Genomic DNA, 16527 nt, shown 5'->3' with positions numbered 1-16527 from the left:
AGGAGGCTAAGGCAAGAGAATCACCTGAACCCAGGAGGCAGAGGTTGCAGTGAGCCAAAATCACGCCACTGCACTCCAGCCTGCGTGACACAGTGAGACTGTCTCCAAAAAAAAAAAAAGTTGAAGTTGGCATCTAAAAACAGACCTGACCACTGACTGACAAAAGGAGGGCAAAAGATATATAACCCAAAAATTACAGTACTATAAGATTATTCAGCACAGAAGCGAACTCTAAATATCTAAGAATTTTGCTTAGTTTCAGCATAGTATGGTAATGTATTTTCATGAGGTTAAAAAGAGTCCTAAGATATTTTACAAAATCAATTTATTTAACAAATGCTTCTAAAGTTCAGTCTTCAGGCATCTGAAAAATGGTTAAGTACACCATCTAAATAATCCCCACTACTAAATAATCTCCAAGTCAGAATCTAAGTACTGTAAAGATCAAGTTCACAGATCTCCCAAAGGAACCCTTAACTCACAAACAGTCCCTAAACCTGTGGTGTAGAACAGTGGTTCCAAAATTCAGCTGCATTTCAGTATCGTCTGGAAAGCTTTTCAAAAATAGATTCTCGTGGCCAGGCATCGTGGCTCACGCCTGTAATCTCAGAACTTTGGGAGGCCAAGGCAGGTGGATCACGAGGTCAGGAGTTCAAGACCAGCCTGGCCAAGATGTGAAACCCCGTCTCTACTAAAAATATAAAAAACTTAGCTGGGCGTGGTGGCGGCCGCCTGTAATCCGAGCCACTCAGGAGGCTGAGGCAGAGAATTGCTTGAACCCAGGAGGTGGAGGTTGCAGTGAGCCGAGATGACACCACCGCACTCCAGCCTGGGCAACAGAGCGAGACTAGTCTCAAAAAAAAAAAAAAGATTCTCAATCCCACCACAAATTTCCAGTGGTGGAGTCCAACATCCATGGTCTTAAAAAATTTCTAATTATTCTAATGCAGGTCAGTCTCACATCTATCTAAGTGCAGGATTTCTCAACCTCAGCAGTGTTGCTATTTGGGACTGGATAACTTTGCAGGCCGGCAGGGAGGAGGCTATGCTGGACACTGTAGGATGTTGAGCGGTATCCTTGGCCTCTACCCCCTAGAAGCACACTGCCCACTCCCAAAGCTGTAACAAGCAAAAATGTGTCCAGACACTGCCAAATGTTTCCTGGGGTAGGGGGGAATCACCCCAACTGAGAACTCCTGATCTAGAGTAAATCAAAAAAAAATCATTTGAAGCTAAGAAAGGAAACAAATATGAAAGTTGTTTAAAGCCAAGAAGCCAGGTATTTTTTTCAGTACAGCCTTAGAAAAAGTAGCAGCCCATACTGGGGTGCAGATCGTAACTTCTAAGGACCAAGTCAATGCTGAGTTTTAGTTGAGCAGATAGAAGAACTTTATTTTCACTATTATTTACCCTTATTTAGTAAAATACTGTAAAATTTTAGACCAAAACACACACACACACAAACACACACACAGGCTACCTCTCAAATACTGAAAATACAGAACTAGAGAATAGAAGTTATCATAGAAATAAAATGCCAATCGTGACACTTGTTTTAAAGAGATGTTTATTTGTAACAAGCACATAAGCACATTATCTCTGTACTGAATAGATACAAAGTCCTATCTTTTTTTTTTTTTTTTTTTTTGAGACTGAGTCTCGCTCTGTCTCCCAGGCGGGACTTGGCTCACTGCAACCTCCGCCTCCCAGGTTCAAGTGATTCTCCTGCCTCAGCCTCTCGAATAGCTGGGACTACAGGCACACGCCACCATGACTGGCTTACTTTTGTATTTTTAGTAGAGACAAGGTTTCACATGTTGGCCTGGTCTGGAACTCCTGACCTTAAGTGATCTGCCAGCCTCCCAAAGTGCTGCGATTATAGGTGTGTAAAAACCTAGGCAACCTCATCCTGTCAATGTTAACTTCTATTAACTTCTATTCATTTTGTGCTCAGCTATGGTCTGATTCTCAAATTCCCAATTAGTTCATTGAAACTAGCAAGTTTTTGCTTGTTTACTTTGCTTTGCTATACTTTACACAAAAGCTAGACTTCTAAACCCAAAACAATCTTCTTCCTGTCCTGAAGTTCTACCAGCAAGATACTCATCTCTACTTAAGACTGAGTCCATCAAAACACACTTAATCTCCAATACAGCAAACCAAGTCCCAAGTAAACACAGCAATACCAGGGGAAGGGCACGCAAGGTTTCGAGTACCATGGAGGAGAGCCCCGGGCAAGCGGACCACGGAGGAGAGCCCCGGGCAAGCGGACCACGGAGGAGAGCCCCGGGCAAGCGGACCACGGAGGAGAGCCCCGGGCAAGCGGACCACGGAGGAGAGCCCCGGGCAAGCGGACCACGGAGGAGAGCACCGGGCAAGCGGACCACGGAGGAGAGCACCGGGCAAGCGGTAAAGGACTGTGAGTTTATTTCTAACTGAGTACACGGCATTTTGTTCAATGTTCTAGACTCCTTGACCAGAAATGCTGAAGTGGAGAATACCTTCCAAAGTATCCCTCCAGGACAACAGCTATTTCCTAAACTACCTTTGCTGAAAAATACTGCAATTCACGGTACATTTACAGTCTTCAGTAACAACGAGTATACTAAGTTAATGATTTGGGGGGCAGTCACCCAGAAACTAGTATCCAAAAGCACATGAGGAATAAAGCCCGACTTAAGCTTGTGATGGGCTTTTCTGCATTTAACCACCTCTTTAAACATTCTGAGGTGCCACTACTCATCAATTACTCCGGTAAATGTACCTAACTTAAGGAACGTTCAAAACCCCTGTACTGAAAAAAGATAACTTCTAGTTTTACTTTTTCAGCCCAACTGACTCTTACACAGAGCTTTCTAAAGACAGTCACCAAGAGTCAGGGCTTAAACGCTCATCTGACTTCCCAATAGTACCTAAACATTTAAAAATCAAATTTAAATTAAATAATAACAGCCATCACGTAGCCTAATCACTAATCAGCCACTGAGGTGATTCTGTGTGCCAGGCACGGTTCTCGCTGTTTTACATGTATTAGGGCAATAGTCCTGACACACTTATGGCTGGGACACTTACTATTACTCCCATTCTACAGAGAAAAATAAGACAGAGAGAGGCTGGGTAACTTGCCCAAGGTCACAGAGCTAAAAAGTGGTCACTGACTCCACTCCACAGTGAGGAAAACCCAACCACCACCACAACTGGGTCTCATACACTTGCTACTGGAGGCACATTTCGATGGTTGGAAACCTGGAGTCCCGTTTCCCCTTGAAACCTATCTGCAACACGCATGACCTTGAGGACAAAATCGAAGTAAACTTCCCATGAATAAAGTAAGCTACCACCCTGTCAACAAGTGCTGCAAGGATGAAAGGGAATGCCTGTCAAGACCCCCTCCCATAAAAGCAAAACAGACCCAAAGCCCCACAGAAAAAACGTTAAGTACCAGGAAAATGACATTAAGTCACGCGGCTGAAACGTCAGGGCACGAAGGTACATCCAAAGACCCATCCCGTTCACCTATAATTAAGAAGTCCAAATTGTGATCACAGCCAGCAGGACCTCAACAGGAAACACCTCCAAGTTAATAGTGAATGGGTTTCTTTAAGAGGGAGGGACTTCAAGCCACAAGAAGGACCACCCCCTCCCCCCGGCTCAAATACACCAGGGAGGCATTCGAGACAGTCTACATCAGAGCCACCACTGCAGTTAAAAAGCCACCGGGAAGGGTAGTGGGAGCCTCGGAACTGGCTGGTGTGGATCCCGATGACTCTGCGGCGAATTAACAGAAACCCACAAAACTTGTTTCCCGGAGAGCAGAGTCCAACAATGGCCTTCGCGACTCTTCACGGCGAGCTGCTGCCTCAACTTGACGCGCTCCCCTAGGCCCCCGGGGGGAGTTGGCCGGGAGGCCCAGCGGGAGCGGAGACCTGGCGCGGGCCGGGCGGTGGGCGACGCTGCGGGCCGCCGCCGGCGGGCGGGAAGACTGGAGCCAGAGCCGGGTCAGGGGCGGCGCCTCTCCCGCCCCGCCGCGCAAGGCCCGCGAACGTCAACGCGGCGCAAAGTTCGCCGCCCCGGCCGCGTCCCGCTCCCGGCGGCCCGTGCCCGGCGGGGCCCTCGGCTGACAGGAGGAGCAGGCTGGGAGCGGCCGGGAAGGACTCGGCGCCGCGCCTCCCGGGCCCGCGGAGGGACGAATTCCGGGGGGGGAGGGGAGAGGGGCCGGGACGCTCCCTCCCTTAGCCGCCGGGGACCAGGTGGAGGGGCCCTGCGCCTGCCCGCGCGCCTCGCACACCCCGCGCCGCGGCCTGCTCCGGCGCCTCCCCCACCCCCATTACCTGGAGGTGCCCACGACCCGCCGCTAGTTGCGCTCAGGCGGGAAACGCGCTCACCGACACCATCAGCAAAGCGCCCAAAATGGCGGACGTATCAAGCAGGCCTTGAGTTCCCCCCGCCCTCCCTCTGGCCGCCTCTCAGCCAATCGTGGCCCTGCCCCCTCCCCCAGCTCCAGACTCATTGGCCCCTCGCTCCCGCCCCCTACCACCTATTGGATCGCCTGGCGGCTTCCTCGACTCCATTCCGATTGGCCCGCAAGCCTCGTCAGTCAAACGCGAGGGGCGCATTCTTTTCCCATGGACTTGACGGATCCGGAACCTCTAGGACCCCGGAGCCTGAGAAACAAATCAGAAACCGGGAGAGACCTGGCTGGGTCCCCCTACGCCGTAGCAACAGCAGGGCCTCCGCTTGACGGACGTATCAGACCACCAATCCGAATGGCCAGTGCTTTTTAAAACTAAATTGAGCCAAACCAATCATGGCCGTGAAGCCGGATGCTCGAGGGAGCCAATGGGGTGGCGAGCTGGCCGGGCGGGGCGGGGCGGGGGCGGCAGGGGACACCGGTGATGACGTGAGCCATAATAGGCGCCGGCTGCAACGGTTAGCCTGAGCTAGGGATTCAGCATAAGTGGAACAGTGTTTGTTTGGCGTGGGAAAGGTGATGGGATCGATTCCTGCATTCCCCACGGCGGAATTTTATCCTATTGGCGGCTTCTTTATCCGAAAGAGGTGGCTGTCCTCGAAGCGGGGTCAAAGTGAGGGATCGCGGAATATCCCTACCTGTCACCCACCGCTAAGAGAGAAGTCCCCTCGTCCTGGAGGATGGATTTAGACGAGAAGTTTCGGGATTTGGTTTTGTTTTGAGACGGAGTTTCCCTGTTGTCGCCCAGGCTGGAGTGCAGTGGCGCGACCTCAGCTCACTGCAACCTCCGCTTCCCAGGTTCAATCAATTCTCCTGTCTCAGCCTCCCGTGTAGCTGGGACTACAAGCGCACGCCACCATGCCCGGCTAATTTTTGTATTTTTAGTAGAGACGGGTGTTTCACCATGTTGGCCAGGCTGGTCTGGAAGTCCTGACCTCAGGTGATCCACCCACCTCAGCCTCCCAAAGTGCAGGGATTATAGGCCTGAGCCACCACACCCGGCCTGGGGTTTTTTTTTGAGACAAGGTCTTGCTCTGTTGTCCAGGCTGGAGTGCAGTGGGATGATCATGACTCGCTGCAGCCTCCACCTCCTGGGTTCAAGCAATCCTCCCACCTCAGCCTCCCGAGTAGCTGGGACCACAGGCACGCACCACTGGGCCCCGCTAATTTAATTTTTTGTAGAGACAGGGTTTTCCTGTGCACATGAGCTTCTAAATGCTCCCCCGGGCTCCCCGTTCCCCGCTGTCTCCGTGCCTCCCAGGGGCGACCGAGGTCCCAGACATCAGGACCCCGCCCCAAGAGCCAGCCCGGGACACTGAGACAGCTCACGGTTAGACCCCATGCTAATAACCTGCCTTATTCCAAAACGGATTTGAGGCGCCTCTCAGAGTCCCCTGAAAATCCACACGATGTCCAGGCGTGGTGGCTCATGCCTGTAATCCCACCACTTTGGGAGGCTGAGGCAGGCGGATCACCTAAAGTCAGGAGTTTGAGACCAGCCTGGCCAACATGGTGAAACCCTCGTGTCTACTAAAAATAAAAAAATTAGCCGGGCATGGTGGCAGGTGCCTGCAATTCCAGCTACTCAGGAGGGAGAGGCTTGCACTCCAGCCTGAGCAGCAAGAGCGAAACTCCATCTCAAAAAAACAAAAAACAAAAAAACAGAACAACTATTTACATGACATTTACATTGTATTAGGTGGTGTAAGTAATCCAAAATATATAGGAGTTGGTCAGGTGCGATGGCTCACGCCTATAATTCCAGCATTTTGGGAGGTCAAGGTGGGAGGATCGGTTGAGCCCAGGAGTTCAAGACCAACCTAGGCAACATGGTAAGACCACCCCCCAACTCTATGGAAAAAAAAAATTAGCTGGGCATGGTGGCATGCACCTGTGGTCCCAGCTAGTTGGGAAGCTAAGGTGAGCCCAGGAGTCTGGGCTGCAGTGAGCCATGATTACGCCACTGCACTCCAGCCTGGACAACAGAGTGAGACCCTGTCTCATTTTTAAAAAGGGGGAAAAAAAAGGCCAGGCGCAGTGGCTCACACCTGTAATCTCAGCTCTTTGGGAGGCCGAGGCGCGCAGATCACCTGATGTCAGGAGTTCAAGACCAGCCTGGCCAACAGTAGAGCCCCGTCTCTACTGAAAATACAAAATTAGCTGGGCGTGGTGGCATGCACCTGTAATCCCAGCTACTTGGGAGGCTAAGGCAGGAGAATCCCTTGAACCCAGGAGGCGGAGGTTGCAGTGAGCCGAGATCGCGAGATCACGCCACTGCACTCCAGCCTGGGCAACAAAACTGAAACTCTATCTCAAAAACAAAAAAAGTTGGAGGATGTGTTGTGCAGTGGGACGACAACTTCTCTTGCTGTCCTTACCAGCCTCTCCCCCACCTCCCCTTTTCCCTAGTTTATAAAACAGGAGAAAAGGGAGAAAGCAAAAAGTTGGCGAGAAACAGAAAGGTGACCTTGGCGCCACCACCTGGCCCTGGTGGCTAAAATAATAATGTTAACCCCTGACCAAAACTACTTGTGTTATCTGTAAATTCCAGACGTTGTATGAGAAAGCACTGTAAAACTTTTTGTTCTGTTACCTGATGTATGTAACCCCCAGTCACGTTCCTCACGCTTACTTGATCTATCACGACCCTTTCACGTGGACCCCTTAGAGTTGTAAGCCCTTAAAAGGGCTAGGAATTTCTTTTTCGGAGAGCTCGGCTCTTAAGACATTACTCTGCTGACGCTCCCAGCCAAATGAAAACCTCTTCCTTCTTTAATCAGGTGTCTGAGGAGTTTTGTCTGCAGCTCATCCTGCTACAGTATCATATGCCATGTAACAATGTTTCTGTCAATGATGGACCATATGTAAGACAGTGGTCTCATAAGATTATGACACTGTATTGTACTGGACCTTTTTTCTTTTTTTTTTGGAGACAGAGTCTTGCTCTGTCGCCCAGGCTGGAGTATAATGGGGCGATCTCGGCTCACTGCAACCTCCACCTCCTGGGTTCAAGCAATTCTCCCTGCCTCAGCCTCCCGAGTAGCTGTAACTACAGGTGTACGCCACCATGTCTCACTAATTTTTGTATTTTAGTAGAGACAGGGTTTCATCATGTTGGCCAGGATGATCTCGAACTCCTGACCTCAGGTGATCCGCCCACCTTAGCCTCCCAAAGCGCTGGGATTACAGGCGTGAGGCACTGCGTCCGGCTGTACTGGACCTTTTCTGTGTTTAGATACACAAATATTTCATTGTGTTTCAGCTGCTTCCAGCATTCAGCACAGTAACATGCTGTATGGAAGTGTAGCCTGGGAGCAACAGGCTATCCCATATAGCCCAGGTGTGTAGTGGACTGGACCATCTGGGTTTGTGCTGAGTACACCTGTGATGTTTGCGAAGGACACAATTGCCTAACGATGCATTTCTCAGAACACATCTCTGCTGTTAAGTGTACTAAGCCATTTTATATAAGGGACTTGAGAATCCTTGGGGGTCCCAGAAGCAGTCTCCCACAGATAGGGAGGGACAACTGTACCTCCCAGAAGCAGTCTCCCACAGATAGGGAGGGACAACTGTACCTACAGGCTGTGTCCACTCTGTGAAAGGTACTGTGCTTCTGGGGAGGCTGCAGACACAGCAGGCGTTTCTCACATTGATCTTGCTGCTCAGAGAGGCGTGGAGGAACATAGTCAAGCCAGAAGCTAGCCCGGGAGGTGTGCTCTGTGCAGGGTTAGGGAGGGGATACACAGGCTGATCACCTGGGCAGGGCAGGAGCAGGCATGCCAGTGAGAGAGATGAGGCAGCAGGGCGGAAGGAGCACACCCTGTGGCAGGCAGGGTGGGGCTGATCTCAGGTCTGGGGCAACAGCACGGGAAGCAGGTGCAGAAGGGATCGTGGAGGCTTTGGAAGCCAGGCAGAGGAACCTGGGTTTATGCTCAGACCCTGGGAGCCAAGGAAAGCATCCGGACAGGAGAAGGGCTGGCCATACTCTAGAAAGGATGTCTGGAAGCAAGAGCGGAGAGCACCAGGGGTAGCACAGGGCCAGAGGGGCAGCTTGGAGCTGGACTAAGGAGCCCGGGAAAGGCTGCAGAGAGCCCTGGGACCGGCTGGTGCCTGAGAGGGAGGCTGGGCCATGGGCAGGAGGGGGCAGCCAGGGCTGGGCTCCCCCCTGCTGGGGAGCCCGGGGAGGACCCAGCCCCAGCACTGACCCTTGCATCCCTTTACTCATTCATCATCGAAGGATTTGCCAGTATCTGCACCAGGCTCCTCCATCCCTGACTCTGAGGTAGGTCACAGGGCCATATGCATTATCATGAAATCATACAATACCTTGCCCAAAGTAAATGGGCCCCTAAGGTCTCCAATTATGGTTTGCTTCTAACCTAACCAGGAGGCTGAAGTCAGGGAGGACTTCCTGGAGGAGGAGGTATCTGAGCTCAGCCTGTGTCCTGAGAGCCATGGGGAGCTACTGTGGAGGAATGACTTAGAAGCTTTGCATTCTACACAGATGGACCTCTCCACCCTAAAACTTCTACATTTCACAGATCACCACCTTCTATCTTTCCTCCTAATCCTTTTGTAGTTTAATGTTTCATATTAATATTTAACTTTTCAATCCATCTAGACTTTTTTTAAAACAACCCCATAAATATATACACCTGCTGTGTACCCACAAAATTAAAATAAATTATTTTAAAACACATGTAACTGAATAGTTTCAAACATATTCAAAAGCAGAGAGAAGAGCAGGCCGCATGCTCACGCACCCATCACCTGGCTAGCATGCCTTAAATTTTGGGAACAGACTCAGCTGCCAAATTTTAATTTTTTTTTTTTTTTTTTTTTTTTGAGACAGAGTCTTGCTCTGTCACCCAGGCTGGAGTACATTGGCGCAATCTCGGCTCACTGCAACCTCTGCCTCCCAGGTTCCAGCGACTCTCCTTCCTCTGCCTTCTGAGTAGGTGGGATTACAGGCATATACCACCACGCCCAGCTAATTTTGTGTTTTTAGTAGAGACAGGGTTTCACCATGTTGGCCAGGCTGGTCTTGAACTCCTGACCTCCAGTGATCTGCTTGCCTCGGCCTCCCAAAGTGTTAGGATTACAGCCATGAGCCACCGCACCCAGCCCCCAATTTTAATTCTGTCAAACAATTATTTTTTTTAAAGTATTTTCTATGATCAAAATTTCATAAAGGACATGCTAACATACACATACACTAACACAGGAAAAACTAGCTCTGAATAAAGAAGACCTTAAATTGAAGAAGTTCAAGCCGGGTGCATGGCTCACACCTGTACTTCCTGCACTTCGGGAGGCCGAGGCAGGTGGCTCACCTGAGGGCAGGAGTTTGAGACCAGCCTGGCCAACACAGAGAAACCCCATCTCTACTAAAAGCACAAAAATTAGCTGGGCATGGTGGCGGGTGCCTGTAATCCCAGCTACTCGGGAGGCTGAGGCAGGAGAATTACTTGAACTCAGGGCTGGTGGTTGCAGTGAGCCAGGATTGCGCCACTGTACTGCAGCCTGGGTGGAAGAGTGGAACTCCGTCTAAAAAAAACCAAAAAACAAAGAAAAAAAAACAAGAAGTTCAACTTGAAGGGAAAATGCTGTATTGTCTTTCCCTTTGTTACGTCACCAGGGCACAGTCCATCCCAGGCTGGCGCTGATCCACAGGCTGGAGCGGGGCTGCCCCAGAAGAGGACATGCCAGGAAGAGCTTGGCTGGTGTTCAGGAGCCCGGGCCGGGTCAGGTCAAGAGGTGTTGAGGCTGGACAGGAGAGGCCGCTGGGGGCTCGTGGGATATGAGCGGTCAGCCCATTTCAATGTGGAAACTGAGCTCTGCTGCTTCTCTTCCTCTTCTTCAGTGCATTAAGATTCCATCCGGCTTGGGAAGCGGGTATTTCCCTTCCTACAAAGGATGGTTGGGAGCCTGAGTGTTGGGAGAAAGTGAAACCGCTGAGCTGCTAACAACTAGGGCTGCCGTCAAGCCTATGGGGAAAGAGAAAAGAGGACATTTGGAAGGAGGAGATCAAGGTGTGGGATGCTGGGAGAGGACCACAGGAAAGGGACCAGCGACGGGGTACCCCGGTGGCATCTGAGGTTGTGGCCCAACCAGGAGGTCCGGAGGCTGCCAGCCGAGTGGCCCAGGAGAGGGAACCTCACAGGGGCTGAGTGGGATCCAAGCCCTAGCCACCGTCCTGACCACCCACATTTCTCAGGAACAAGACCTTCCACAGTGGCCTCCCCGGCAGTGGAAAGAGCCAAACTGGCAACATGGACTTTGTTCAGCGGCACTTGGATGCCGCCTCAGTGCCCCAGGGCAGGAGGAAGCTCCCGCACCCATTCTGGAATGAGGGGTTGGAGGAGGGCTGGGCTGAGCAAACGGCCCTCTCTGCTCTGGTTGGTGGGAAGGGAGCCCATTATACAAGAGACCCCCAGGGCTCAGTAAGGGGTGACAGAGACTTGGGGAGGAGTGGCTGTCACTGCAGAGGTGAGAGGGTTTGGAGAGAAGGTACGTGCCTTTTTGGCCTCATTGACTAGCACCTGGTAGCCAGTTAGTAACCCTTATTGGATAAAGAAATGATTAAACAGATGCAAAAAAAATGTTGACTTTGCTTTACCCAAACCTCAGTTCTCTCAACTACATTCTGGGGACACCACCTACCTGGCTGCACTGTTGTAAAGTTTAAATAAGGCAGGTTAACTTCACCCCTTCTTTAAGACACAGCTCAGATGCTGCCTCCTCCGAGAAGCCCCCTCTGCCTACCCCTATGGGCTCTAGGGTATCTTAGAACAATGCCTTCTTATGGTTTTGGGAACTCCCCTGGCCCTGGATTTGGAGCAAACGCAGGGGAGGAGCCACACCTGACTAATCTCTGCGTCTCCCAGCATGTAAGTGGCATAAGGGTAGGGCTGTGCCGGCTCCAGGCGCTCACTGAAGGATGTACTTGGCAGGGAGTACGCAGCCAGCGGGTGAGCTCCTCACTCTCCCCAGCTGACTGCTGGGCAGGAAAGGCGGGTTCAGGAGACCCAGCCTCCCTGCGCTGTAACCACCTCTGTCTGCACATCCAGCCGCATTGATCAAGGGTTCAATTTGGGGGGTCCTTTTGGGAGGCCAGGAGACTCACTCCAAGCACTTCTTTCAGGGGGGTGTGTATGTGTGTGTGTGTGGTTTTATTTTTATTTATTTTGAGACGGAGTCTCGCTCTGTCGCTCAGGCTAGAGTGTGCTGATGCGATCTGGGCTCCCTGCAAGCTCCGCCTCCCGGGTTCACGCCATTCTCCTGCCTCAGCCTTACTGAGTAGCTGGATTATAGGTGCCTGCCACCACGCCTGGCTAATTTTGTTTTTTTTCAGTAGAGACAGGGTTTTGCCACGTTGCCCAGGCTGGTCTTGAATTCCTGGCCTCAGGCGATCCACCCGCCTCAGCCTCCCAAAGTGCTGGGATTACAGGTGTGAGCCACCGCGCCTGGCCTAGGGGTACATGAAACTTTTTTTTTTTTTGAGACAGAGTATCACTCTGCCACCAGGCTGGAGTGCAGTGGTGTGATCTCGGCTCACTGCAATCTCCACCTCCTGGGTTGAAGCTATTCTCCTGCCTCAGCCTCCTGAGTAGCTGGGATTACAAGTGTACACCACCACACCCAGCTAATTTTTGTATTTTTAGTAGAGACAGGCTTTCACCACTTCGGACAGGATGGTCTCGATCTCCTGACCTCATGATCCACCTGCCTCGGCCTCCTGAAGTGCTGGGATTACAGACGTGAGCCACCGCGCCTGGCCGAGATGTTCTGATACAGGAATATAATGTATAATAATCACATCAGGGTAAATGATGTAACCATCACATCAAGCATTTATCCTTTCTTTGTGTTACAAAAAAATCTAATTATACTTTTTTATTTATTTATTAAATGTACAATAAATTATTGTTGACTCCAGTTACCCTGCTGTGCCACCAAATACGGATCTTCTTCATTCTATCTATATTTCTGCACCCATTAACCATCCCCACCCCACCTCACCCCCCACCCACTGCCCTTCTCAGCATCTAGTAACCATCCTTCTACTTTCTATCTCCACGAGTTCATTCGGTTTAATTTTTAGCTCCCCAGCCAGGTGCGGTGGCTCACACCTGTAATCCCAGCACTTCGGGAGGCCGAGGCGGGTGGATCAAAAGGTCAGGAGTTCAAGACCAGCCTGGCCAACATGGTGAAACCCCATCTTTACTAAAAATACAAAAATTAGCTAGGTGTGGTGGTGCGTACCTGTAGTCCCAGCTACTCGGGAGGTTGAGGCAGGAGAATTGCTTAAAACTGGGAGGAAGAGGTTGCAGTGAGCCAAGATCACCTCACTGCACTTGAGTCTGGGCAACAGAGTAACAGTCCATCTCAAAAAAAAAAAAGTTTAAATCCCACAAATAAGTGAGAACATGTGAAGTTTATCTTTCTGTGCCTGGCTTGTTTCACTTCACATAATGACCTCCAGTTCCACCTATGTTGTTGCTTTGTTATAAATGACAGGATCTTGGTCGGGTGCAGTGGCTCATGCCTGTAATCCCAGCATTTTGAGGGGCTGAGGTGGACTGATCATGAGGTCAAGAGATCAAGACCATCGTGGCCAACATGGTGAAACCCTGGCTCTACCAAAAATACAAAAATTAGCTGGGTGTGGTGGCGGGCACCTGTTGTCCCAGCTACTCGGGAGGCTGAGGCAGGAGAATCACTGGAACCCAGGAGGTGGAGCTTGCAGTGAGCTGAGATTGTGCCGCTGCACTCCAGCCTGGCGACAGAGCGAGACTCCGTCTCAAAAACAAGCAAACAAAAAAACAAAACAAATGACAGGATCTCATTCTTTTTTTTTTCTTTCTTTCTTTTTTTTTTCTTTGAGATGGAGTCTCGCTCTGTGGCCCAGGCTAGAGTGCAATACACCGTCTCGGCTCACTGTAATTCCACCTCCCAGGTTCAAGCGATTCTTCTGTCTCAGCCTCCTGAGTAACTGGGATTACAGGTGTGTGTCACCACGCCCAGTTAATTTTTGTATATTAGTAGCGACAGAGTTTCACCATGTTGGCCAAGCTGGTCTCGAACTCCTGACCTCAGGTGATCCGCCTGCCTCAGCCTCCCAAAGTGCTGGGATTGCAGGCGTGAGCCACCGTGCCCGGCCCTTCCTTTAGAATTTGGATGCCCTCTAATTCTTTCTCTTGTCTGATTGCTCTAGCTAGGACTTCCAGTACTATGTTGAACAGCAGTGGTGAAAGTGAGCATCCTTGCCGTGTTCCAGATCTCAGAGGAAAGGATTTTGGTTTTTCCCCATTTGGTATCACATTAGCTGTAGGTCTGCCATATATGGCTTTTACTGTGTTGAGGTATGTTCCTTCTATACCCAGATTTGGAGGGCTTTTATCATGAGGGGATGCTGAATTTTATCAAATGCTTTTTCAGCATCAGTTGAAGTTATTCTACGGTTTTGTCCTTCATTCTGTTGATATGATGGGTCATATTGACTGATTCATGTATGTTGAACCATCCTTGTATCCTTGGGATAAATCCCACTTAGTCATGATGAATAACCTTTTGAATGTGTTGTTTAATTCAGTTTGCTAGTATTTTGTTGATAATTGTTGCATCAGTGTTCATAAGAGATATTGGCCTGTAATTGTTTTAGTATGTCTTTGTCTGGTTTGGGTATCAGGATAATACTGGCCTCGTAGAATGTGTTTGGAAGGATTCCCTCCTCCTCTATTTTTCAGAATAGTTTGAATAGGATTGTTATTAGTTCTTCTTTCAATGTTTGGTAAAATTCAGCAGTGAAGTCATTGGGTTCCTGGGCTTCTTTATCGGGAAACATTTTATTACAGCTTTCATCGCATGACTTGTTATTGGTCTGTTGAGGTTTTTGTCATTTTATTTTATTTATTTATTTATTTTTTGACACGGAGTCTCGCTCTATCGCCCAGGCTGGAGTACAGTGGCCGGATCTCAGCTCACTGCAAGCTCTGCCTCCTGGGTTCACGCCATTCTCCTGCCTCAGCCTCCCAAGTAGCTGGGACTACAGGTGCCGCCACCTCTCCCGGCTAGTTTTTTGTATTTTTTTAGTAGAGACGGGGTTTCACCATGTTAGCCAGGGTGGTCTCGATCTCCTGACCTCGTGATCCGCCCGCCTCGGCCTCCCAAAGTGCTGGGATTACAGGCTTGAGCCACCGCGCCCGGCCTATTTTAATTTTTTTGAGATGGAGTCTTGCTCTGTCACCCAGGCTGGAGTGCAGTGGCGCGACCTTGGCTCACTGCAACCTCTGCCTCCCAGGTTCAAGTGATTCTCCTGCCTCAGCCTCCCGAGTAGCTGGCATTAGAGGCACCCGCCACCATGCATGGCTAATTTTTATATGTTTTTTAGTAGAGACCGGGGTTTCACCATGTTGGCCAGGCTGGTCTCGAACTCCTGATCTCAGGTGATCTGCCCGCCTCAGCCTCCCAAAGTGCTGGGATTACAGGCGTGAGCCACTGCGCCCGGCCTGTTCAGGTTTTTGGATTTCTTCATGGTTCAGTCTTGATAGGTTGTATGTGTGTAGAAATTGATGCAGTCCTAGGCTTTCCAGTTTATTAGCATATAGTTGCACATAGTTGCCTCTAATGATCCTTTGAGTTTCTGTGGGATCAGTGGTAATGTCTCCTTTTTAACCTCCGATTTTATTGATTTGGGTCTTCTCTCTTTTTTTCTCAGTCTGGCTAAAGGTTTGTTGATTTTGTTTATCTTTTCGGAAAACAACTTTTGTGTCATTGATTTTGTATTGTTTCCTTCATTTCCATTTCATTTATTTCTGCTCTAGTCTTTGTTTTTTTTGAGACAGAGTCTCAATCCACTTACCCAGCTAGAGTGCAGGGTGCAATCACGAGTCACTGCAGCCTCCACTTCCTGAGCTCAGGTGATTCTCCCACCTCAGCCTCCCAAGTAGCTGGGGCCACAGGCACACATCACCACATCCAGCCATTTTTTTCCCCCATATTTTTAGGAGAGATGGGGTTTTGCCGTGTTGGCCAGACTGATCTCAAACTCCTGAGCACCTAGGAGTTGGGCCACCACGCCCATGAACCTGGCCTGCTCTGATCTTTATTATTTGTTTGCTCCTACTAATTTTGTGTTTGTTTTTCTTTTCTTTTCTTTCCTTCTTTTTTTTTTTGTGTGTGTGTGTGTGTGTGTGTGTGTGTGTGTGTGTGTGTGTGTGACAGGGTCTCGCTCTGTCGCCCAGGTTGGAGTGCAGTGGCACCATCTTGGCTCACTGCAACCTCCGCTTCCAGGATTCAAGCAGTTTTCCTGCCTCAGCCTCCTGAGTGGTTGGGACGACAGGCGTGAACCACCACGCCTAGCTAAGTTTTGTATTTATTTTTAGTAGAGATGGGTTTTCGTCGTGTCGGTCAAGCTGGTCTGAAACTCCTGGATTCAAGTGATCCGCCAGTCAGGCCTCCCAAAGGGCTGGGATTACAGGCGTGAGCCACTGTGCCCGGCCTGCTCTTGATTTTCTAGTTCTTTAACGTGCGTCGTAGCCAGGAATGGTGACTCACACCTGTAATCCCAGCCCTTTGGGAGGCCAAGGTGGAATTGCTTGAGCCGAGGAGTGTGGGACCAGCGTGAGCAACATGGTGGGACCCTGTCTCTACAAAAAGTACAAGAATTAGCTGGATGTAGTGATTGTGCACCTAGAGTCCCATTTATTTGGGTGACTGAGGTGGGAGGATCACTGGAGCCTGGGAGGTCAAGGCTGCAAAGAACTATGATCGTGCCACTGCACTCCAGCCCGGGCAACAGAGCAAGACCTTGTCTCCAAAAAAAAAAAAAAAAAAAGTGTCAGGTGGTTTATTTGAAGTTTTTCTACTTTTTTGATGTAGGCACTTATAGCTATAAACTTCCCTCAATACTGCTTTCACCGTATCCCACAGGTTTTCATATGTTGTTTCCATTCTCATGTTTCAAAAGATTTTAAAATTTCCTTTCTGTTGGCCGGGCGCGGTGGCTCAAGCCTGTAATCCCAGCACTTTGGGAGGCCGAGGCGGGCGGA

The 16527-nt window shown here is 50.0% G+C and overlaps 1 protein-coding gene across 16 annotated transcripts in view; it reads right to left on the bottom strand.

The window, feature by feature from the left end:
• Nucleotides 1-4827, bottom strand: part of PPP6R3 (protein phosphatase 6 regulatory subunit 3) — a 160045-nt gene extending 155218 nt beyond the window's left edge. For 6 of the 16 annotated variants that reach the window (XM_017886664.1, XM_017886667.1, XM_017886682.1 and 3 more), the window contains exon 1: nucleotides 4332-4826. The gene's annotated coding sequence lies outside the window, so the exon portion shown is untranslated. Of the gene's footprint in view, nucleotides 1-4331 lie in introns of all 16 variants that reach the window. The other 10 variants (XM_017886707.1, XM_017886734.1, XM_017886720.1 and 7 more) reach the window with 2 other exon arrangements.
• Nucleotides 4828-16527: the final 11700 nt, after the last annotated feature.

Source organism: Rhinopithecus bieti, unplaced genomic scaffold, assembly GCF_001698545.2.
Source record: "Rhinopithecus bieti isolate Rb0 unplaced genomic scaffold, ASM169854v2 scaffold_1014, whole genome shotgun sequence".
Classification (NCBI taxonomy): Eukaryota; Metazoa; Chordata; class Mammalia; order Primates; family Cercopithecidae; genus Rhinopithecus; species Rhinopithecus bieti.
This window is presented reverse-complemented; position numbering and strand designations above follow the sequence as displayed.